A 26,206-nucleotide genomic window follows, 5' to 3' on the forward strand; every position below is an offset into this window, starting at 1 on the left:
GCGTACTTTATTATAGACTCCAAACTTTGGAGATTCCACCTTGTGAAAAATCCCCAATAATTATTCCCGAAGACCTTAATAATTACCGAGATCACCAAATTTATTCCAAACGATCTCACCTTATCTCGATAGATTCTTTTCCGGGGCTCACAAACTCTATCTATTCAGTAGTTACTGTACTGCATGAAGGTCAGAATCCGAGCAGCTTCTGTACAATGATATTGGGAAGCTACAACTCCTTCATCTGAACGAATTTTGAGCCAAATTTTTTAGGAGTTGTACCTTGTCATGTCTATTGCATCCCATAAAAACAGTTTTCATGTTGGTACTTCCTAGCTACATATTTGGTGTTCCAAGTAGGCAAGGGTCAGAACCAGAGTAGGCAGAAACTGGCAGTGCAGAACAGTCAAATTTGAAGGAGCACTATTCCCAGATGAGGAAGATATTAAAAGTGAAATTTCATGGGAAAATAGTAGTATGTGTTAGATTTCATATCCAAGTCGTCTCACCTCCTTTGCATCTCTGGAGCTTCAGTTATTGCAGTTTTGGTGACTGGGGGTCAGCAGCAGTTGTCAGAAACAGTGTGTCAAATTTGCCTAGCTACTGTGAGCAATCTACAATGAATATTGGGGACTTTCATACATGAAACTTCAAGCTCCAGATCTCTATCTTTTTATCATTTAATCAGATTTCCAAATAGAGAAAGGGTGAAGTTTCAGTTCCCATTCAAAGAGGCAAGGATCAGAACCATAGAATGCAAAACTGGGACTGCAGCTCAGTCATATTTGAAGATCCATATCTCTTGACTCACAATGACTCTAAAGGAGAAATTTACATGAGTTTAAAGCTCAGGGAGTCTAGTTTCTATTAGAATTGACCACACTTGATTTGAAGCAACATTGAGCCCTAGAGAGAAGTTTTCATGTGCATAGGTCAAGCTGCAAGTTACTGTTTTCATGGTGTTTTGTGAGGTGCACTTTTATGGTGGTATTTGGGCTATTTGCACAACCTTGGAGCATAATTGGAGTATCTTGATGAAGTACTCATAACATGGAGCTTACATTAGGTAGTCAAGGCCTCGTAGCCTTGAGGTTGGTGTCTATAGTATCTTCACCGAAGGTCGTGTGCATTGGGAGATCTACAAAGGGAGTACTCTTTAACTTTCTTGACCATAGTTGTTAGTTGTTTTGGGCCTTCACCAAACCTTTCTTCACATTTGAATTTTTCATTGCTGTGATTACAAAATTTTATCATTTTAACAGGCATGAAGGCCAAATTTACATTTCAGTGTACTTATTAACATGCATAACACACAAATTAAATTCTTTCAACCATATAACACCGCAATTACATCAAAGTTGTTATACACAGTACAAATTTCATAAATTGTGCTTGTTGTAGGTTATTTTCGAAATTGTTTACGATTCAAGAAAATTGTTATTTTCGAAATTGTTTACAATTCAAGAAAATTGTTCCAACAAATTTCGCCCAAAGGTGAGAACATTTTAACCCTCCGCATCAGTTTCAAAACTGAGATTTTTAATCTCAGAGTGTTGCTGATTTTCTGTTGCAGCAACTTTGGAATCTGTTTCGAATGACTTCCAAAGCATCGAAATTTTTGAAATTTTAACACAACAATGTTCAGCATTTTGGAAAATTTTACTTCGTTTCAACTAAAATTGTAGTCATGCTAATTTTTCCAAATCTGCCTTGCAAGGAAGGAAAATTTGAAAACTTTTGCTGCAAATTGTTGGGCAAAATTTTCACCTCCTTTCTCTTTCCTTTTCTGAGAGTTTACATTTGGTGTTGAAAAATCATTTGACATTCCCTAGAGCTAATTTCCTTCCCTCAGGAAGTTCCCAAAGCAAAGTTTTGGCATTACTTAATTCGGTTGCTTATTCATAAAAGTCAAGTTCAACGTAAACTGTAGTAAGGGAGGATACTCTCTACACTACGAGACTTCTGGCAACCGAAGGTCAAGAAAGAGATGTGCGCAGAACGAAAGGTGGGAAGTTTGCGTTGACATCGCCGGAAACGCGACTTGGCTTGATATGGTCTGAACGACGTATAACCTGGAAGAGTGTTCTAACGTCAAGTACGTTACGACTGTTGTTCATGGTTGCTTAACCATCAGCTCCTCTACATTTTGGCAAAGCTTTCGAGATTGACGCTATGCTCGAAGTGGAAGCGTCTGAACTTGAGCCTTCAAGAGGTAAACCTTAAATGGTGACCCTCGAATTTTGTCAAATTGTGACGGAAGCTCCTGCTAGACGTCGTTAATAAGACTGAAGGACGGTTCAACAAACTAGTGTCCAAAAACTCGTTGGCACCTAGTTGTTGCAAGAAGCGCAACATGATTCGATGTTGTTAACACGGTGCATATCGTCCGCGTGGTTGGAAGGAGTACTTCGCTTTCGAGTTCGTGAAGTGGATGCATTAGCCAACGAATACGTAACGAACTTGAGTGCACTACGAGAAAATTCGTAAAGTGTCGTCACGTGGAAATTCATGGAATAACTTTTGGAAATTAGCTGTTAGGTTCCGTCATGCTTTTCTTGTATAGCTTGATTACAAAGACGGATGCTCAGCCAACTTTGCGTGTGTTTGTCCTTCTGAGGACAGTGACCTCTTCCATGGTAAATTGCGAATTTCATGTTAGTGACGACGACGTCTACTTGTTGTTCATAGTTGATGGGGGTTCCACGAGGGGAACATGATTATACCTACGGGTAGTTGCGTATGCCTCTAGTTAAGTCCAAATTGCCGGGTAACGTTGTACTTGTAATAAGCGGGAATTGGGTGGAGATGTGAATCATCTACGAGTTGACAGCTATGGCAGTATTGTGTTGGGGTAACAAGGTTAGTAGTTACCCAGTCTTATTTGGTTTAGACATGAATTGTCAACCTCCACGAAGAGTTGTAGGTCACGTTTCGTCAAAGAATGAAAACTCTTATGTTAAGCTGAATGCGGTGAGTCGCCGATGACCTCTACAAATTGCCAGTTGTTAATGATGGCGACTTGGTTGACTTATTTGTCAAGATGACAACGTGGAGATGTTTACTTAGAATTTACAAAGAGAGTTTGATCTCCACAGATTATATATTGTGCTTAAAGATTAAACTCTCGAAAAAGCCGTTACTTTCGTGAAGGGGAGTTCGATGTAGACGTGAGTCGTCTACGAGCATTGCCTCTAATGGCAGTACTATAAAATGTTTATTATTGAGCCTCACTGTTGAGTGAGAAAGTAATTTCTAGGAGCAAAGTGTGTCCTATTGGAAGTATATGAGGAACACTTGGTGGAATAGAAAGGTTAGCTCCGGAATTGAGATGTGTGACGTAAAGAAACTATATGGGTATTGGAGTCCGACATAAAGAAAGAAGTATTGTTGACCGTTTGACCAATCATGAAATTTCGAGGACAAAATTTATTTAAGGGGGGTGGAACTGTGGGCCCCGGAAAAATTCAAAGGTATTAGTGAGATCGTTTAAGGGTTTGATAATAAAGGACACGAGAGGACTAGTTCATGGGGGTTTTCGGGAAGTTTTCCGGATACCCGAGATAATTTTTAAGCATTTCGGAAGTTTTGGGATTAAGGAAATTGCTTAAAGAAAAGAAATTAATTTGGAGCGATCTGGGCCATTCAAATCCTCACCGCTTAATCTCAGCCCTCGGATTAAACTGAGTTTTGGGTATAAATATCCCTCCGCACAGTTCAACGACCAAGATCGTTCCAGAAGCATCGAGCTCCCTCGACCCGAGAGAGATAACTGGCAACCCGTATGGAAGACCAGACCAGAACTTTCGCTTCCGGCCATATCACGGCGGCGGACCACTGGCGTTCGCTTCGTCTCGACGACGCCGGCGCACCTCTGGCCACGGATCGTCCATGCACGGACCGTGGAGAGAGATTCGAGCTTGGAAGCTTGAAGCTTTTCCGGCAATTTCTGACTTTTCCTACGACTCCGGCCATCGTCTGGGTATACTTTACTTGTTGGAATTGATCGATTTTTAATGCTTTTCGATTCTAGGTACCGTCTGCTTCGTCGGAGTTGCCTTGCACTGCGGCGATTCTGGAATGTCTGGGCTTGTTTTGATGTTGGTTCTCATCCTAGAATCAAGAAGTGATGATCTCGGACTGAATAAGAGGACTGGGATGCGCTCTGCTCTCTGCTCGACGATCACAGAGCATAGTGGCTGCAAGTTATGCTTGTTCAAGATCTCTGTTAGCCCAGATTGAGTTAATTTGATGTCGAAGATGTTGTAGACTCAATTGGGTTTTGACAAGCGTCAAAGGTAAATTTGAGGTTCTGGGTGGAATTGTTCTTTGATTTAATTCTGTCCTAGAGTTTGACTTAGAGTTGAATGGGATATTGCTCTTACACGAGTTGAATGCAAATTTGGTTTTGTTGATGAGCAAGTTAATTCTGTGTGAGATTGTGGAAACAGAGATAGATTCTCATCTGTTTTGTGTATGCTGATAATGAATTGGATGTGTTAATTAAAAATGATTGTGAAGTGGAAGGTTGTTTAAGTCAAGTAATGGGTGTCCATAGTAATTCCTTAATTCGACGGAATCATCATGTGACGAGATTATTAAGGAAATTTGAATTGTTATAAGAGTTGGAAGTGGAAGTACTGGTATAAGAAGTCTAGCAAGTGAGACTTTATGAGATTAGTCGTGATTGGTCAACTTCAGTCAAACTCTGGTCAAACCAGGAAAAGTGGGTTGGATGATTAGATAATCGTCGAGACTTTAAAGAATGATTTAACAGATTATTAACAATCGTTATGTCGGAATCTAGGACTCCAGTTACTCGAGGAACAGAGGGTTCGTGAATTTCGGACAACGCAAAGTAAACGACTTAGAAATCCAGGTAGGGATTCAGGACTCTCCTCGGTTGGTGATTTTCTTATATATTGTTATTAAATGATGCATATTAGTTGGTATGGTTTGGTTAAGTTAAAATGCAATGGATACTAACCAAACCGTGTGAGAAATGTGATGGCTTGAGAGCGAAGGGGGCACTGACTTCCCTAGGTTCGATCCCCTAAACCTCTGGAGGGTTAGCTACACTGGTCGGACTGTGAGCGCATCGCAATAACGACCTGATTCCGTGTGTGTATCTAGGTAGCGGACGCTCTCGCTACGCTTACGTGGTTGATAAATTATTTGAGGTAAGGTCGTGTAGTGGGTCTATGGGACCGGCCATCGGGTAAGATTCAGCGCGCGTGTTTATTTAAGTATCTTGCATCGATTTTCGAGTCAAAAAGCATTATTAAAAAGTGTCGTTGATTGAAATATTTGGTTTAAGCATGTTTTCATACTGGGGCTCCAAAGATTTATTATTTGGTTTTAAATCTAGTCGAGGTAGAGTTCCTGTTGAGCAGCAAGGACGAAAGCTCACCCCTACAACAGTGTGGATGCAGGTACTGTGCACTGGTGACGGGACAAAAGCGGACGGAGTTGGGTGTGCGGAATAAGTCCGGTAAACCATTGTTTGGACTTTGTTCTACATTCTTTTTCTCGAACTTCGTGTTCCGAAACTTGTTGATAGTTAGCTTGTGTCAATTTTAGTTCTCATTCCTTAAAGTTCGTATCCTTCGTGTGAACATTCATTCAGGTTCTGGACAAATGAAATGATTTTTAGCAACTCAAGGATTTTCACCTCAAAAATATGTGTAGCTTCCGCTGTGTTTATACAAAAAGTTTTTCAAATAAAATGCCTAGCGGCTCTCTAGAATGTAAGCCGAGCGTTCGGTTTATGTCTTAGAGACTCGCGGCACTGTAACGAGCTTAAGCTGGTGAGGTGCAGCTTGGGGCGTTACATATTTACTTAGTTATTTCCTTCAATAAATCGATTTTTAATAAAGTTTCTATTTTTAGGTACCATGGAGCAAATGGAGCAGAAATGAGCTTAAAGGAGAAAGAGAAGCAAGAAAACGTTGGAAATGACTAAGGCAAGGCACAAGGGCTGCAAAAATGAGTTAAAACGAAGAAATGAAGTTTTCCTAGTCCAGCCAGGAAATCCTGGTCCAACTAGGAAACTTAGTCTCAAAGCAAGACTCTTGAGTCAACTAGGAAGCATGATCGGAAAAATGAAGGAAAATGGCGAAAAATGAGGAGTGATCCTTAAGGCACTAGGAGACCACGTGGCTTGAAGAAGACGCAAGAAGACTTAAGATCCTTCTAGATTAATTGTGATTTTCGGCAATTGAATAAACCTACTTGACTTAGGGTTCTTTGGACGTGAAAAGAATAAATTTCGGAGAATAAAATCTTTTTGCCGTGAAAAATGGATGGAAGATCATGAAGATGACATCAAAAATGGAAGGATCTAGAGGATAAATGACGCCGTGGAGAGTTTTAAGGGATTGCAAAGTGTGTGCAACAAGAAAAGGTCCAAAACAAGTCCAGATTCATTCCTACTTTCACTAAAGCTTTCTTGGCCGAAAATTAGAGAGAAAAATCAGAATAAATCCTTATAAATTCGGCAAGAATATCTTTTTGGAGAATTATGGACTTTATTCACTTAAATTTTGGAGGCTTCTGATTGGTTAGATGACATAGCAGAGCTGACGTGGCATTATTTGATTAGTTGAAGCTATGTGGCATGAGTAGATAATTCCTAGGAAATTAATAGAAGATTCATGAAGCCTTGGAGATTACTTTGCCGTTCCCTATATATAGCACCATCATTTGGACGTCTCACACACCTCTCCCCCTCAGAAATTCCAACGATAAACTCTCTCCACTCTCTAGTTTTCAAGTCTCTGCGTTTTCAAGCAAATAGAAGAAGAGAAGAAAAAGCCGTGAAGCCTCCTAGCCGCCATCATCCACCTTGTGCCGTGAGCTTTGAAGCCTTGCTTTCAAGATTCAAGAATCAATGTCTCAAGTCTCCTACCATTCACTCCATTCACGGTGTAATTCCATCTTATTCCTTGTAACCTATTTTAGGTTTTCTTTGTTTTGATTTCGTATGAACTTGAATTCTAGTTAACATATACGTTAAGGGAAAAGTTTAAGCCCATCTCTATGTTTGAATAAAATTTTGATTCTTATAGTTGTGATTCTAAGTTGCTTTTGTGAGATTGCTTGATTTATTTTGGATTACAGAAAACTTTTGCATGTTTATGTTCTTTGGTGGCCAACTTAGGATATATGCATGTAATTGGAGCTAGATTTAGGTAAATAATTCACCTAATAGTTTTGTGAACCTAAATCATAAGTAGTGAAGGCTAGCTTTGGACAAAAGTCGAAATCAATTGAGGAGGATTGCAAGTAGATGAATTTTTTCATACTAGGTTGTGCACTCAAGTTGACATCCTTTCTAGCTTTATGCTTAGTGCATTGAACATGTCTTGATTAGCTAACTTTTTAGACTTTGATTGCATGTTTGATAGGATTAATGTAAGTGCTTTCACTTAGACTAATTAAATAAGGAAAGTAAAATATGAGAAATCGTTTGCTTTTAACGTTTCACATGGTCAACTTCTCTCTCATGACTTAGATGATCAACTATAGGAGTTCTAATGGAATTCAATCATATGAATTTGGTTTTAATCTTTGTACCTAACGTTCACCCTATCTTGTATATGTATTTTATATTTTTGTTTTATTTCTTTGCAATTTTAGATTACTTTATCCTAAAATCCCCTTTTTCGTTAACTTGTATATATTCTTGTTTTATTTTTGTAAATTATACTTATAATAATTCTTTATTATTTTACAATTACAGGTGTACCCTCAATCCCCGGTTTCAACGGTCCCTATTTACCACATACTAACGATGATATTTTACAGGGTTAAATTGGGTGCTACTTTTAGCATATCACTAGTCTTCAGAAGCTCTGTGTCTCAACCAAGGAGGAGAAGAAGCCATGCAATACATCAAGATCCTAGCCGCCATCCACCCTTGTGTCGTCCCTAGAAGATTGCTTGCTTTCAAGGATCTTCAAGTTCTTCGTCTCAAGGCTTTGTCATTCATCTTTCATGGTGTATTTCATACTTTCTTTTGTTTTCTTTTGTTTGATTCGTAGAGCTATGAATTCTAGTTAACATGACGTTAAGGGCAAAGTTTAAAGCCCGTCTCTATGTTTTGAAATAAAGTTGCAATTTCTTTGTGTTGATTTCTATGTTGCTTATGTGAGATTGCTTGACTGATTTTGGATTACAGAAAACTTTTGCATGTTTATGTTCTTTGGTGGCCAACTTAGGATATATACATGTAATTGGAGCTAGATTTAGGTTAACAATTCACCTAATAGTTTTGTGACCCTAAATCATAAGTAGTAAAGGCTTTGGACAAAAGTCAAAATCAATTGAGGATTGCAAATAGATGAGTTTTCTCATACTAGGTTGTGCACTTTGGTTGACATCCTTTCTTTGTTCTTCATGCATTGAATGTGTTCTTGAGTAGCTAGCTTTCTAGACTATGATTGCATGTTTAATAGGTTTAATTTAGGTGATTTCACTTAGATTAAACATTCAAGGAAAGTAAAATATGGGAAATTGTTTGCTTACTAACGTTTCATATGGTCAACTTCCTTCTCATGACATAGAAAATCAACTATAGGAATTGTAATTGGATTTCATTCATATGATTGTGGTTTTGATCTTTGTTCCTTGTGTTCCACCCTTGTATATGTGTTTTTACATTTTCTTTATTTTATTTATTTTAATTCTAAATCCCCCATTTTCGATTACTTGTTTCTTTTGTATATCATTTTCTAAATATAATACTTTACACTTATATTAATTCTTTATTTGTTTATGCAATTACAGGTGTACCCTCAATCCCCGGCTAGAACGATCCCTACTTATTTTATACTGACAACAACATTTTGTAAGGTTAAATTGCGCGCTTGTCCTTAGCGTATCAAACTAGATAGAAAAAATAGTTACAATTGTTTGTGTGATTATTAAGTCACAACATTGGATTGCATGGAAAAAGAAGATGAATAACATATATGCAGAAATTATATATATTACCATCAGGGACGGAGCCACTACAAAGGCTACTTGGGCTGTAGCCCAGGGGAAAATTTGGGCCAAAAATTGCCAAGTAGGGGTATAACCCAAAAAAAAAAAAATTACTAATCCTTTGCTGGCTCTGCCTTCCATTCTTCCAGTCTCTCGTTCAGATCCATTTTGGTTCTGAACCACTCTTCCAGAGTTCCAGGCTCCAGCCATCGAGCCACTTCACTTCCCCTTTCAGTCCGCATGAGCTACCTCCTCTGCCACCGTCCACCGAGCCACCTCCAGTCCTCCACTGCGACACTGCAGTCTGCATCTCTGGCTCTCTGTGACAATGCGATTCCTTGAAGGCTCCACCGCTCCAGTCCTTGAATCTCAGATTCTCAGGTAAACTTTGTAAACTGAATTGATGATGTTTGAAACTTTGAATCATGATGTTTGGTGATTACCCAATACTCCAATAGTCCAATACGGCGCAATACCCATAACTCATGCTGAATTGATGATGAATTGATGATGTTTGTTTGATAGTTGGCCGATGTGTCGATGTGGACATGTGGTATGTGTAGGCGATGTAACTCATGGAAGTTGATGTATATAATCGTTGTTTGGGACTTTGGGTTGGTTATTGGCCGGTTAGGTTGATATTAATTAGTGTAAGATGTTAATTGATGCTTAGATTCTCAGGTAAACACCGTATACCCATGCTGATGATGTTTGAATCGTGAATTCGTGATGTTTGGTATTTATGGGAGGTGACTGAGGTCGTAATTGGGAATTGGGAATGGGTTGATGTTGATAATTGGGAATGGGTAATGGGTTGATATGATAATTGGGAATGGGTTGATGTTGAATTGTTGATAATTGGGAATGGGTGGAATTGGTTGATGAGATTATTGATATTATGCAGGTTTGGCTATAGAGACATTAAAAAAAAAAAATTTGGGCGAATTGCCACAATAAATTTAGCCCACCCCATTTTCGAATCCTAGCTACGTCCCTGATTACCATCACTCTCAATTTCAGTCGAAACAATATTTTTGCATAGGAAATTAATGGATAATCAAGCCTTATAGAGTTCCTATTAATAGTAATGCAACTACTATGTCTAAACACTAGTGCAGAATAGGGTATAATCTGAATAGGCAACTGCCTAACAGGCCATTTGAAGTTCTGTATCAAAATGAAACTTCCATAACTAGATGAAACCTGAACAGGCAACTGGCGAACAGACCATTGGAAGTTCAAATTACAAATGCAACTTGCCAAAAAGTAACAGATGAGCCTTCCCTTAAGAGCATATCATACTTTATTAAAAAAAGACCGAGATAATTTACGCTTCAATATGTAACGGTGAATACTTGGTTAAAAGGAAGGTAAAGGTAGTACTACCATACGTGTCCAAAAACTACCACTATGCATCACCGACCCCTCCAGAGTTTTTTGCAAGGTTGAGTGCTGTTGGTGGAGACTTATCTCCGCATCATCATTCTCACAAACTCAGTGTTAGTTGCATGCACATTACCAATATCATCATCATAATCGGCCTGGAAACAAAAGTCTGTATGCAATAAGATTGATGAAATATACATGTGGACAATAATATATCATATTTTGGTTATAATCATCAAAATATTTTAACTCATATAAAATGGAGGATAAATAATAATTACATGTTATCGGCAAGAAACATGTTCATATACCTGAAGGGGGTATAAAAAAAAACTGCCGAACCACCAGTACACCCATGCTCAGGAGGAAGAGGATTGCTGGCAACAAATTCCGCCTGAAAACAAATTAAGTATACATCAATGTTGCAGTATAGTGGTGTAAAATAAAAAAGAGGTAATCTAATAAACGGTTGATGTGATTTCATTATTCACCTCCAAAGCTCGCCTTCTTTGGTACTCGCAATTGCCATCCATACACAACTTGAAAATTATGGATGTTTAACAGGCTATTAAGTCAAACAACTCTAATGTTTGTGATGTATGCACCTGTATTGAGTATGGGTGATTCAATACGTACATATTAGGTCATTAGCAAACACAACTGACACTACATAATGTGATTGTCAAGTTATTGAATTTTAAAGTCTACCGCCCAAACTTGAAAATGGAATAGATTAAAATAAGGCAAATATGTGTGGTTTTGTTGTAACTGTTTATTTTACTAAAGCCAGTAAATGTATTAATGTGAAAGCGACTTACATATTTAGCAGATGATGGCAAGGGAAGAGTAGGGGTACGTTGAGGCATTGTAATGCTACCGATGACATCTGATCTTCCATCTTCAGGAGGAAGGAAATGGTTACAGTTCTCCATCGATTCTTAATTGGGGTGGCGTTCTTGGTTTTGGACCTACTTAGTTACAGTGACCATGTTAGCACACAAATTAATACAGATTATCAGATAGCATGTCATTATTGTGAATATATATAGATACGAACCTCATTTCTAGTAATGGTACGGTCCCTATACACCAATTAGTACCTTTGGTATTAATCATAGTCGGCACTCTCATCCATAACAAACTGATTAGCATCCCAACCAATTAGACTAAGTTGTATCGCGTCAGGAAGGAGGCGATAATCACACAACATTGATCTAGGTGGTAGTCTTGGTATAAAAGAAGAACTGGTGTTCAGGCTCTGAACAGAAATTCTTCCCCTCAAGTACCAACCATAACCAGCTCGCTCGTTGAATAAAATCATTCGTTTCGTTGGTGGATGCTTAGTTGGATATAATACGACATAGATTCGTCGTTAGTCCCTCATAAGTCTCTCATAATCTATAAATGCAGTAAACCTCAACTGCCACACTATTACATAAGATGGTAAAACTCTCAAACATGTTTGTATTGCTATACCTAATAGGTAGTGAGTTTCTCAAGTGTGACCCAAAAATCCTCTAAACTGTGAGTGCACCCTCGGCAATCATTTGCACCAAACCAACGTGTTACGCAAGGCCAGCGGTCATCTCCGCCCAACGAATGTAATAGAGTCATAGGTTTCAAGTACTCGCAAGCTCATATCTGCAACATAGGTGTCAATGACAACAGTCACGTACATGCCATGGTCAACATATATGATTACCATGTACGCCAAAACAATGGCATAATCTCTACAGTTGTATACACCCATACTAATTTAGTCTAGTTTATGATACAAATTTAACTACTTTTAGAATGAGGAGATACCTCCCAAGCTTGCCAAAATCCAATAATGCTCTTGGACTTTGCGTGACTTAGTGAGCCCATGTGGAGATAGAGAGAGTGCTGTTTCACCCCAATTGTAGGTCCCAATTTCATTAATTTCTTTCAAACAGGGAAGAAACCAAAGATTAATAGTGTTTGTCCTTCCATCAAATAGAGTTAATCCTAACAAACACAAAAGGAATAGTCGAACCAGCCTGTCCTCCTCAACCGGGGTTTTCAGATCCTAGTCATAATGAGCATCGAGTACCTTAGTATACGTAACAAATTGCTTTGCAAGGTCGGTAAATCCTTTTTCAAAATACTACAAAAGCTGTGCCTTCTTAGTGTGTGCCTTCATGTCATACATAAGTGGTTTTCCACTAACCGGAACTCTAGTTATTGCAATGAAATCCTTAGGCGTCATTGTCATTTCCCCTATGTTGTCAAAATAGAATTGTGAGTCTTATAATTCGTATCCCATCGTGTTTCACTATTTAATGATTTGGAAAATCGTGTTTTATTTATTAATGGCACTATTGTTTGCTATGTCTTGAGAATGGTTTTACTTGAGATTTTCTGAGTACGGTTAGGCTATTTTCTGAGTACGGTTCCTAGCCTAACCGTACTCGTGCCTTGTTTGCGAGATTTTGGGGAAGCTTCACTAATTTTCGGTTTTCGTATGATTTTTCATATGCCATTCTTGTTGTGATAATATTACCATGCTAGCATGTCGTTCCATCTTTTTGGCGATGTGACTAGTACCTTCGTGGTGGAGTCACGAAAGTCCTTTCTGCCTCTGTGGTAATATGGTGCTGCCTTAGTGGGTATCACTAAAGCCTAGTACCTAATTCATCTCAGTGGAGTAAAGGTACAAGAGTATGGGAGTCCTTTTGGCTGGAGGCCCTTACCCGAGCTTGAGAGGTTTATTTGTATGGCTGATACTTATTCCCTTGTTTAACTTTTTATTGGACTAGCGAGGCTGATCCTATTTCACGTGTTGTCAATCTCTTTGAATGGTGGATTCTTCCTTCCCCTTGTTTTACTTTTCTATTTGACCAGCAGGGCTAGTCTAGACTTACGAGTTATCGAAATTCTCGGTTTTCTTTCATTACCTGACCGATAGGATGAAGTTGGTCCGATTTACAAGTTTTCAGTTTCGTACTTTGTTGTTTGTGACTAGCAAGGTTAGTTGGTTTTCACGAGCTATTTATTATTCAAAATATTTTCTTGAAACTTGCATGCATCATTAAATTTATTGAAAAGTATACTATAGGAAAATAATAAGTTCTCCATTTCCTTTTATTCTGATTATTTATTTTTCATCCACTCACGCTAACGTTTTTCAATTACTTTCCCCTGGGACCTTCGGTTTCAAATGGCCAATCTGCATATTTAGCTGGTTCAGCATAGTAGGAGTTGAGGCATAGCATCAACTGTGGTTGTATGTTAATTGTATGTAGCTTACTTATTTAACCTACGTGTAAATTGATTTTATCTTTCATTCTTTAGATTGCTCTGATAACTTGTGGGATTAATGTTTTAATGTTTAGGAGTTATATTTGTGTATTTGGAGATACGTTACATTGCAGATATTCAGTTGACTACTGTGAAGTTAGTTGTGATTTGGGGAGTAGGGTGGTTCCAGGAGAATAAATGTGGTTTTTATTTAGAAGTGTAAATTATGTTTTCTACAGGTTTTTGGGTAGTCCATCTTTAGGGGTGATTCTGCCGAATTTTTAGTACAATTATTCCTAAGGTAAGCCCCACAGAGCCACCTCAGATTTCAGAGTAAAATATTAGGCGGGTCCTGTCAATCTTGGTCTTCATCTATGGATATGTTGCAGCATTTGCATGGTCGTGGGGTCCATTAGGGTGGCTATCCTCATTCAGATATGTCATTTGGAGATCCGATCAACGGAACAAGCAATTAATGTCTCAATTAACATTTTCTTTAGTTTTCTAACAGTCTCGTTGGGATAAGCCGTTATGTATAATTTCTTTGATAAAAAAAATAATAAAATAAAATAAAATAAACGGAATATGTAGTTTAAGCAGTCTTTGATTAGTAAAATTAAAAACAATAACAAACCCACGGTTATTATTTCACCGCTGGCTGTGTGAGTGGAAAGCAAAAAATTAGTGCCTTCGTTTTTCAGAAAAATGTGAACCGGTTGTGATTCCTAAACCCATTTCCCTTCTGGACCTGCTCGTACTTCACCTTAATGTTGTCCACCAGTAAATCTAAACATGGAGCTCTCACTCTTTCTTCAATTCTCTTCAAACATCTCACACCCCTTACAGAATTTTCACCATTCTCTTCAAAATCCAATTCAAATTTCACAACCTTGAATCAGATTTCCACAATCCCAGAACAACCCACTGCAAGAACAAGAGTCCCATAGGTTTCAGACCCAGTAAGTGCTTGTGTTGTCGATTCAGTATGTTGTTGATTCAATATGATTAAGATATCATTCATTAAACATCTGCATTGGAAAATGTGCATATAGATTGTAAAGGAAGTTTAGAAAGATATGTGGAATATTGATATCCAGATGGATTAAGAAGAATGAATTCTTTTGTGTAATTGAGTTTAATTCGTAAGGACCAAATTTCAGATTAGGTAATAGAGCTGTTCGATTTTGGCATGGTGATCGATATTAAACAATATGTCTATAAAAAAGGGTATGTGGGTGGATTGAAATGTTACAGGTGTTAGATCATATATTGAAAACATCTAGAATGATCCCAATTGGTAAAATACATGGTAAGGGATATATAGCCTCTCTTGTTTCGATATAGGGACTAACGAGCAATTAAGTAGAGCTGATTTAACATGCATTGATTCTATTATTTATTATAATTGTTTGATAACTTGATTGCGACATGGAGATAAAAATGGCTTACAGAGCTTTGGCCCTACAGAGCATAAGCTCACCCTAATAGGCTTTTGTTCTGGTGTGACATGAGTGAGACTCGAAAATGATTACGGAAGATTAGAGTGAGATAGATTACAAGGCGTTATTTCTCTTTCTAATAGATTTTTAGTTACTTCAAATGTTTTATGTTTGACAATTTTTAAAAAAGTATATAGTTTTATTTTAATTTTATTTTACTTTTATCGTTTACATCTCGGATTCGACTTTAGGTGCTCAAAATTCACCAATACCAGATTCAGTGCTTGACATATTTCCAGTTGACTTTTCTAGTATTAGGAGAGCAACATAAAACTGATTTGTTGTAGCTTACCTCCTGGCCAGATAAGTCACAAAAAAGTTCAAGGTATTGTTTCAATATTCTTGCTTGCTTACACGTAACTTCAGCAAATATAGTGAAATCATTTGCAAAAAGGAGATGTGAGATAAAAGGCCCAGACCTAGAAGCATGATAGGAGCATAAATGCGACGAATATAGTGTGAAATCCCTTACACTTTTCTTAGTTATTTCCTTTAAAAAGTCAGTTTTAACTTTGTTTTCTTTTTAGGTAGTTCGTGGAGTGATTCAAGATAAATAAGAGCTGAAAGGGAGCAACGAAGCCATGAAACATGAAGTACTGATGCAGAGGACCAAGTTTGATCAACCATTTGGCCGGAAATTACAAGGGAAGTCCACGGAATTCATTGTGCAAAACAGTTGCTGCAAAGCAGAAACTGCAGTTTCAGAATCAGCTTTCTGGGAACGGTTTTGAGGAGCAATTCTTGCATCATTCCAGCTTCACATTTGAAGAAAGGACCAGCGATCCTTGAATAAAAGATGTTATACTTCAAGTAAAGCTAAATAACTGGTCATAATCGTCAACGAGGCAGTAGGAAACCAAGCACAAACTAGGCTTCCCGATAAGGCAGAAACTGTCAGCTTTTCACGAACCTTTTGGGAGATCTTTTCCGGCGATTTTCTTGGAGTTTTTCCAGAAGGTTATTGATCATTCTAGATTATATGATGTCATAGAGCACGTGGGAGTCAAGAACCATCCAGAAACTTGTCAAGACGAAGTCGTTCCTTGTCCAAGAAGGAAGCTTCAGAGTCAGAAATAGAATCCTAGTCAAAACAGGGCATTTTGGCAGAATTCTTCTTTGGACGGATTTCCAGGGCATTTTTGGAAGGTTGTTGCTGCTGAAAATATGAAGGAGAGTCCTAGAATGATTCCTCAAGATTTTGGGAGGATTATTAAGCCTTGAAAATCATTTAATTGTGCACCAATCATAGTAATCCTCAAGCAACTAGGGGAGGCTTTCAAAGCAGAATTGGAAAAGGAAACTTGGGCTGTGTATTCCACATATATAGAGGCTCTAAACACGTTGAAAAGGACCATCCTACAGCGCCATCTTCTGCTCCCAAACCCTAGTACACAAAGTCTAAAATTCCCAAGTTTTCAAGAAGGAAAACCGTGCACATCACCATCCATCTCCATCAAGCTCCTGCCGTGCCCCATCTTGAAGGATTGCCTGCATCTAAGGCTGCCTAAAAGTGAATTCGTTGCTCTCATACTCTCCCTTTTACGGTTTTTATCATCTTGTAATCTAATACTCATGCTTTTATTTGTTGAATTTAAGACGATGTGTGGCTAGTTACTTTTTGTTAGGGGCGAGGTTTGAAGCCCCAATTATGTAGAACATATGTTTGTTTAAATTTAGTTTCTGAATATTTGGTGTGGATTGGTTGTTTATCTCTATTTGATTGAAAACTTTTGCATGTGTTTGTTTTATGGTGGCCAACATAGGATTTATGCATGTAATTGGAGCTAGGTTTAGAAAATAATTCACCTAATCGTTTTGTTTTCTAATCCACAAGTATGCAAGGCTTTGGACAAAAGCTGATGTTTTAAACAACTAGAAGAGCATGCTAGGTAGGCGTTCCACACTAGACTGCAACTCTATAATCAATCGTTTCCATGAAATCTTAATGCTTCAAATATGTTGACACTATATGTGTTGTTGATAGGATAGCGTTCTATACCTTGATTGCATGTTTGATAGGCTTAGCTATTGTGCGTTCACGTAGACTAAGTAATTAGGGAAACATTAATAAGGGACATGATCTGCTCCGACTTGTTTCTTGGTTGGTTTCTGTTCACACCTTAGTAATTGAAACTAGGTTAACTTACATTGTTCGAAAATAATTGGTGGTGGATTTCCGAGTCTCTAACATGTTCTCCATCTTATTTTTCTCAAACATAAAAATCGAAATTGCTTTCTTTGTTTTGTTTTCCTTTTATTTTCGTAAAATCTAAAAATCCCCAAAACATTTATTTTTCTTTTCTTCTTCTATTTTCGATTGCTTCTTCTCTTCTTTCCCCTTTTCTGCGTTTTTCTTTTAGTTAGTCTCTTTGTTTGTTTGATTTGTGTTTTAGTTAGTTTGTTTTTATTTTGTGTGATTAATTTGTTACCCTCAATCCCCGGCTTGAACGATCCCTGCTTACTCTATATTGCTAACGACTACATCTTGCAGGGTTAAGTTGAGCGTCTATTTTGGGCGTATCAAAGCATGAACTGGTTTCAGTTGGCCAACTTCCACAGCAGAAGTGATTACTTATCCGTGTGACAGCTTTTCCGTAAATAGGACCAAAAGATAGAGGACAATGATCACCTTGTCGAATCTCTCTACTTGCTTTGACATGTCTTAAAATTAACACACCAACACAAACTTGAAACTCAATAGAAGATACACAGTCCATGACTAAATTTTTTCAAGAAACTGAGCTTCATATACAATAGAGGCAGTAAAATTCCAATTAATCATATCTTAAGTTTAAGACAAATCGATCTTCCATGCCAAGAAACCTTTTTCACCATATGAATGTTGGTCCTTATGTAGAACAACATGAGCAATAATAATATATATTATCATAAATATGTCTTCCACGTACAAAGCTTACCTAATTAAGACTAATAATATGTTTCAAGTAGGGTCTGATTCTAGCAACCAGGACTTTTGAAACCACCTAGTATAAAGTGATGCATAAGTTCATGGATGGAAAAAGGCTCCTGTGGACTGGAGACTTTAGAGACCAAGGTAATCAAAGTATGATTTAGATTAGTAGGAACCTTATCAGTGTACACCATAGAAATAACCTCCTCAAAGCAAAGATGCCAATGTCATTGGTAGAAGATTGCAGGGAAACAGCGCTTTGAAAGCTCCAATATTGAACAAGGAAGTTTGGACATCAGTGTTTGGAACATTCTAATTCATCAATTGTAAATCTTACTGCTCAAAGCTGGGGAAAAGGAAAGGAATATAAACCTTGAATCATAAGAATAAAAGTAGTGTTCTAAATAATTATGGCTAACCATATAAATAGATATTACGTGATCTGTGTTAATCACTACTGACTAGTGATTGATAGGCTTGTAATTGTAAGAGTAATTGAATTGTGATTGGCGTAGCTATTAAGCGTTACCTTTTGTGTACACCATGTAGTTCTATATAAACCTCCTCATGGGGAGATGAATAAGATAGATACACCCCATGTTCTCTGCGTCCAAACTCTCCCTCTGAAATATTTTACTATCGTTTTACAACATGTTATTAGCACGAATAGCTCTAGGCTAGGATATTGCGGATTGCCAACTAGAAAATCGCCAAATTTTGGATTGTGGAGAAGAGGTGATTCATCATTCAGTCAATATCACTCTACCACGTTTCATTGTGTCGGCAAACTATACTATTGGCCAAATTGGAAAGAGGTCATTTCAATGAATTTTATTATTGGAAACGTGATGAAATATTTAGACCTTATAACCCCTAAATTACAAGAGGGTGTTACTATGACACAAATCTCTCTTTATAGAGGCATGAGATTATCATCCTTCTCTAAGGGACAACTTTTCTATATGTTCAGTGTTACATATAGCTTTTATATTGAAGAGAGGCTTACGGCAGGTTGTTATGGTTATTATGAAGATCTTAAAGGCAAATTACTAAAAGCAAATCTCCAAATATAATATTGGATTTGATTGACGGATTCATATTGTCAAAGGCAAGTCCATAAATGAATTAAAGAGTTTAAAAGCTCGATCATGGAATCAAAAAGTCTAAAGCTCATATATACTCATTGATTTACGGTCAAAGTAACTTATTGCTTCAATGAGTATTATGACAAAACTAAGAAAATGAATTCGAATCATGCTCACAATGTTGCAACATATTCTAACTTCCCCGAAGTTATGAATTTATCTAGAGCTCATATTGAGCTCATATATTTATGGCTATTTATATATGTCATACTTAAATTTCAATGCTCGGAATATTGTATAGAGGAATTGAAATTCATGATGAGTCTCCTTTATGCAAAGCACACATGGTCTCACCTATGCGATCGACACACCATATCCGATATACATGGTGCATGTATTTTACTACAAACATAATTGAAGCTTGCAACAATCAGGAGGAGATTTTCATCAGGAAGAGCATTTAAAATTATGTTACCTAGGACATATGTGTGTTGCACTCTTTTTCTCCTTCGACCAAGGTTGTTTTTATCCTACTGGGTTTTTGTTACCTGACAAGGTTTTTAACAAGACAACGTTAAGCGTGTCCAACACCATATCATTCATTGGTAGGCATCCAAGGGGGAGTGTTGTAAATATTATATATATGTGGCGGTTCACGTAAATATTCATTAGTTATGTCCTTATGATGTAAACCTTACTTGTATATAAAGAAGCCTAATGAGAATGAATGAGACAATTCTACCATCCTATATATATTCTGTCTCTCTATTCTCTCTCTCTCTCTCTCTCTCTATCTTATTTTCTAGTTTATACACTTTTCTGTTTCTCCAAACAAAAATATAAGGGTTTTTATCCATTTACCCTAATTCTAAGGATTTTTTTCCCACTTATCCCATTAAGTTTTTTTAATTCTCCTTTACCCATAAAGACTTTAATAAGATCTTCCCTAATACCTACATATGTTTTTTTTAAGACTATTTTACCCTCACCCCTTTGTTACATAGAGAGAGAGAGAGAGAATGGAAGAGAGAAAAACCATAGGAGACTTCGCCAGAATCCGGTCACCGGTCGTCGAGATTTGGCTAACAATCACCGGAATATGGTCGATGATCGCCGGAATCCGGTCACCGGCCGCCACCACCGGACTTCTCTAAAAAGCTCACTGGATGTCCCCAAATATGTCATTAGAGATCTCATAGGTCGCCGAAAATATTTATTACCCCCCAATAGAACTTTCAGTAGCCGGAATGGAAACTAATCTCTCTAAATTTAGACAAATAAAACTTTAATTAAAGAAAAAAAAAAGATTACATCAATTCAAAACGTCTATTGCCCCCCAATAGACCTTTAACGGACTTCTACTGCCCTAATAGAACCTTTTTTTTTTTCATTTTTTCTTTCTTTCTATCCTTCTGCCCCCATTCTACAAAAAAAAAAAAAAAAAAAAAAACAAACAAACAAACAAACTGGGCACCCAAAGAAAAGCTCTGGGCACCCAATCTTCTTTCTCCTCTGCCACAGCCTGGGTCGAGCACCGGAGGATACGCAATGTTGATGGTGTTGCTCGGTGAGGCCAAGGAGACGGCAAAGGCGTCTAGGAGGCCATCGTCGATGCGTCGTCTGGTCGTCGTTGTCAGTGTGACGACGGTTAGGATGACGGGGCCAAACTTGTGCGAGCTCACCGACGAGTTGCAACGAAATCTGGGCAAGAACTCGACCCCCGCCGGAGTTGGAGGTCGGGGAGTGGATCGACGCCAGCCGGAGGAGGAGAGAGAGAAAGTTTCAGATCGGAGGAGAGAGAGGAGAGAGAGAGAGAGATCAATGTCATATGGGTTGTTTATTAATTTGGCTGAGGGTAAAATTGTCTTTTTATGTTAAATTAGGTAGCCGGGAATAAAAATCTGTTGCTGGGGTAAGTGAAATAATTTTGGCTAATTTTGATGCTTTAAGTCAAGGACCCGTAAATTTAATTGACTCAAAAAAAGAAAAAACAAAAAAACAAAAAACAAAACAAAACAAATATATAATTCTTTTCTATATAACCATTTCTATTTGGACCACAATCTCTTTCAAGCCCAAATAAAACAGGCCAACTCCATCCAATTACTTTATTTCCCCTATATAATGAAGGTCGTCTTCAGATTTTGGTCCCAAAATAAAAATTTACAGAGACCACAGAGCGCACTCGAACGGAGAAGATGAACCCACATGCATTGTCTCTTAGTTAAGTGTTAATCATCTCTAACCAGCATTTCTCTGTTCACCTAACAATTCCAAAGGTATGGTTTTAAAGTAAATTGATGCTACTAACGTTACTCTTTATCTATATATGTTTGGTTTTTTGTTTCGCTTTGGGTTGATGCTCTAGTTTGTTCTGCTTATCCTTCAGTGTGGTTCTTGGGCTCGGGCCGGTCCTGATAATAGATTGCTTTGTTTACCAATTCAGTTACTGAGATTAAAATGATTAGCTGTTTCCTTCTATTTCCTTTTTCCAAAAATCATGTACTGTCATGATTTAGCTTTGAAACACCAAACTAGTATAGTCGTTGTCAGCACTCTCTCTCTCTCTCTCTCTCTCCCCCCAAATCAGTATTCTCCTACAAAAACTCTCCAATATATATATTGAAGTAAAGAAGAAAATGTGGATGAAAGCTTTAGAAAGATAACGAGATGAACAGAGAGCAGACCATGTAGCTCTTCTGGTTTTCTATTTTGATTTATAAGATGCATCAAATGCTTAGGTTTATATCCTAAGACTTGGAGATGCTGCTGGAAGAAACTAAATCACACAAGACTAGATGTTTCTCAGCTACAAAACACATAAACTAAGGTTAAAGAACTATAAAATACAAAAGACTCTGACCATTTGACTTAACTAGGAAGTAAAGAAAAGAAGACATTAATTCTAACACTCCTTTTAATGTCTTGCTGCGCGCTGAACTCCTAGTAACCTTCTGAGATAGGTGAACCTTTCTTTTGGCAATGCTTCGGTCAAGATGTCTGCCACTTGATCATTAGATTTGCAATATGCAACTTCAATCTGTTAGAACTACACTAGTCTAATGCTGTAAATCTATCTCAGTAAGAGCACATGTAAACAATGTTATATACGTGAACTTTATTTAGGATTGCAATAGTAAACGCATAGTATATTAGGATTGCAGAAACATATCTATCCTAATATATAGATGAACTATTTAGGAGTGGTATACTAGTCGCATCCTAATATAGGACTGAAACTTCATATCTCTCCTGATATCTGCAATGTATATAAACTGTACAGTATGTAAAAGAGTCTTACACGATGCACTTGAACCATTCATCTTAGTCTTCTCCTGATTCCACCTCCAGTATTCTCTTAGTATGATGGGACTAATTTATGAGAACAGATTGTGTATCAGAAGGGACCAAAACGTTATATATAGCAATGTAATAACAGTTTCTTCCATCAAGAAACTGCCATCACCCTTTAACTGCTATTTCAAATATATAACTTCTTGCAACTGTCCTAATTTGATTTTAAATCAATCCAAACAGATTAGGATAAGTACTTAAACTTATTTTAAATACAAACTCTAACAAACACGTTTACTTAAGTGTATATGCTGTACATACAAGGTTTCTATGTAATGTCTTGTTCATCAGGTTTTCTAACAATCTCCCACTGAACTTGACATTGCTTAGAAATTGATATGTGCATATACATGTATCAGTTAGCTAAATTGTGCACATTCAGTTTGTATTCCCTGTCTGTTCCAAATTCTGTCAATCATGTTTGCTGTAAAGAATCATAGAACAACACAATGAATCAGAGAAAACATTAGTGTTCCATAATCACATTGAAGCAACCAAAATCACATGAATCATCCTTATTACAGCTGCACTGTAATCAAGCTTAAATTATCATACCATATATGATATAAGCATGCATAATGTCCTACCAAAATTTCTAATCATATAGAACTGAAGCAAATTATATTTCACTCGCCTAATATCATGAATTTGCATATTTGCTGTTTATAAACAACAATCTGAAATTGTACAACTCAATCATGCAAATACACAATGAAGTGAAAACTCAAGAATGTAATAATATTTAACTGATCATTATCTGAAAATCCATAAATAATAATACACAGCAACGAGTGAGATACCATCAGACTTCATCAGGATTGAAACTGTCCAACACTCCCATATTTTTGGTGTGTCTAATAAAATCAGAAACTGCCAAGGCTTTTGTCAAAGGATCAGCCAATTGATCTTTAGTTCCAATCTTCACTACCTCTATCTCCTCATCTCTGACACTTTCTCTCACTGCAAAGTATTTCACATCAATGTTCTTAGAACCTGAAGACCTTTTATTATTCTTTGAAAAGAATACTGCAGATGCATTATCACAGTAGATTGTTATAGGCCTTGACACAGATTCTACAATCTTTAAGTGAGCAATGAAATTCTTCAACCATAGTGCATGCCCAGTAGCTTCAAAGATGGCTATATATTCAGCCTGAAAGGTTGAAGTTGCTGTCAGAGTTTGTTTAGCTGTTTTCCATGAAATTGCTCCTCCAGCCATAACAAATATATAACCTGATGTCAATTTCAAGTCATCTGAATCTGACTTGTACGATGCATCAGTATAAGCTTCCACTTCAAGTTCTTGATCTTCAATTCTTCTGTAAACCAACATGTGACTTTTGGTTTTCTTCAAATACCTCAATACTTTCTTACTAGCCACCCAATGTGCATGACCTGCACTTGACTGATATCTTGATAACATATTCACAGCAAAGGATATATCTGGCCTTGTACACACTTGAGCATACATCAAACTCCCAACCAATCTAGCATATGGCATGTTCTGCATATTCTTCCTCTCTAATGCATTCTTAGGACATTGACCTTTATGCAACTTGTCTCCTTTTGACATTGGTGACTCCCCTAAATTACAATTCTGCATCCCAAATCTCTGAAGTATTTTATCAACATAATTCTTTTGAGACAAGCCTAAGGCATACTGTTTTCTATCTCTTGTTATCTCAATCCCAAGAACATAATGAGCCTCTCCCATATCCTTCATATCAAACTGATTTAAAAGAAAACCCTTTGTTTCTTTTAATAGGCAAACACTACTACTAGCAAGCAAGATATCATCAACATACAAAATCAACAATATAAAGTCACTCCCACTGGTCTTCAAGTAAATGCACTCATCTAGTTTATTTTCCAGAAAACCAAATTGAGTGATTACTTTGTCAAACTTCAAGTACCATTGTCTTGAAGCCTGTTTAAGACCATATATTGACTTTCTAAGTTTGCATACCTTGCTGTCATCTTCTACAAAACCCTCAGGTTGCAGCATGTATATTTCTTCATATAGATCACCATTCAAAAATGCAGTCTTCACATCCATCTGATGTAGTTCCAGATCATAATGTGCTACAAGAGCCATGATGACTCTAAATGCATCTTTTGTTGAGACCGGAGAGAAAGTCTCATTGTAGTCTATGCCTTCCTTTTGATTATACCCTTTTGCAACTAGTCTGGCCTTATACCTCTCAATATTCCCATCTGCATTTCTTTTAGTTTTAAAAACCCACTTACAACCAATGGGCTTAAAATCATGAGGCTTGTCCACTAAGATCCACACTCCATTCTGCGACATGCTTTGCAACTCATCTTCCATTGCTGATTTCCACTTCTCACTATTTGAGGATTGCATGGCCTCCTCAACTGAAATTGGATCACCTTCATCTCCCAAATCAGTTTCCTCAATAGTCAAATATAATTTGTATACATCTGGTATGGCAGATTTCTTTTCTCTTGCAGATCTTCTCAAGGTTACAGGCTGTGATGCTTCTGCAGTTTCTGTGGTCTGCATTGCAACTCTGCATTCAGCTTGCTCATTATGTTGTGTTGGCATTGTATCATTTGCAATTGGCTCACTTTGTTCACCTGTGATAGTGTTGACATGATCCACAACATCTGCACTTGCTTGTTGTGTTACATTTTCACCCTCTGCACTTGATGGAACAAGATTCAACGACACCGAGTTGTCTAGGACTGAAGTATTACTACAGTCCTGATCTAGGACTATTGTATTGCTGTGATCCTGATCTAGGATTGATGTATTGCTGCAGTCCTGATCTAGGATGCGAATGTTACTGCAATCCTGATAGACAAACCATTTCTCCTTGTCGTCTTCTGCCTGTGATGAACTTTTATCCATTTCTAAATCATTCCTTGCACTGTTATCAAACACCTCATCATAGAATGCAGCTCTGTGAGATTCCATTATTCTTGTTCCCTTTCCAGGACAATAGAACTTGTATCCTTTAGACTTCTCAGAATAGCCAATGAAAAATGCACTGACTGATTGAGAATCCAACTTTCCATCTGTATTGCTGTGAATTCTAGCCTCTGCTTTACATCCCCACACATGAAAATGATTCAGACTGGGTTTATATCCACACCACAACTCAAATGGAATTTTGTGAACTGCTTTGGTTGGAACTCTGTTACAAATATAATTTGCAGTCTTTAAGGCTTCTCCCCACAGAAATTTTGGAAGTCCAGACCTGAGTATCATGCATCTAACCATGCTCATGAGAGTTCTATTTCTTCTTTCTGAAACTCCATTTTGTTGAGGATTGTATGGAGTTGTATACTGAGCAACTATCCCACATTCTTGCAAAAATAAAGCAAACGGGCCTTTATGTTGCCCTTGTTCTGTATACCTTCCAAAATACTCACCACCTCTGTCAGACCTGACAACTTTGATAACCCTGCCTGTTAATTTCTCAACCTCAGTTTTATAAATCTTGAAGGTTTCCAAAGCTTGTGATTTTTCAGAAATAAGGTAAACATAACAAAACCTAGAAAAATCATCTATGAAAGTTATAAAATAACAATTTCCACAGATTGTGTTAACAGGAAATTAAAGGACCACAGACATCAGTATGGACTAAATCAAGCAAATTTTCACTCCTTTTTGAACCAAAACTCCTAGAGTTAGTCAATTTACCTTTTAGACAATCTACAAATCTTCAAAACTCAAGGCTGGTAAGATCCCTTGTTTAACAAGTTCT

At 37.5% G+C, this 26,206-nt stretch overlaps 1 long non-coding RNA gene across 1 annotated transcript; it reads left to right on the forward strand.

Moving 5' to 3' along the window:
• Positions 1-6,733: 6,733 nt before the first annotated feature.
• Positions 6,734-8,129, forward strand: LOC133708048 (uncharacterized). The gene is made up of 2 exons (XR_009845538.1): positions 6,734-6,923; positions 7,739-8,129. It is a non-coding gene; the product is annotated as an uncharacterized LOC133708048 (long non-coding RNA).
• The last annotated feature ends 18,077 nt before the right edge of the window (positions 8,130-26,206 follow it).

The sequence above is a fragment of the Rosa rugosa genome, chromosome 5 (assembly GCF_958449725.1).
Source record: "Rosa rugosa chromosome 5, drRosRugo1.1, whole genome shotgun sequence".
Taxonomy (NCBI): Eukaryota; Viridiplantae; Streptophyta; class Magnoliopsida; order Rosales; family Rosaceae; genus Rosa; species Rosa rugosa.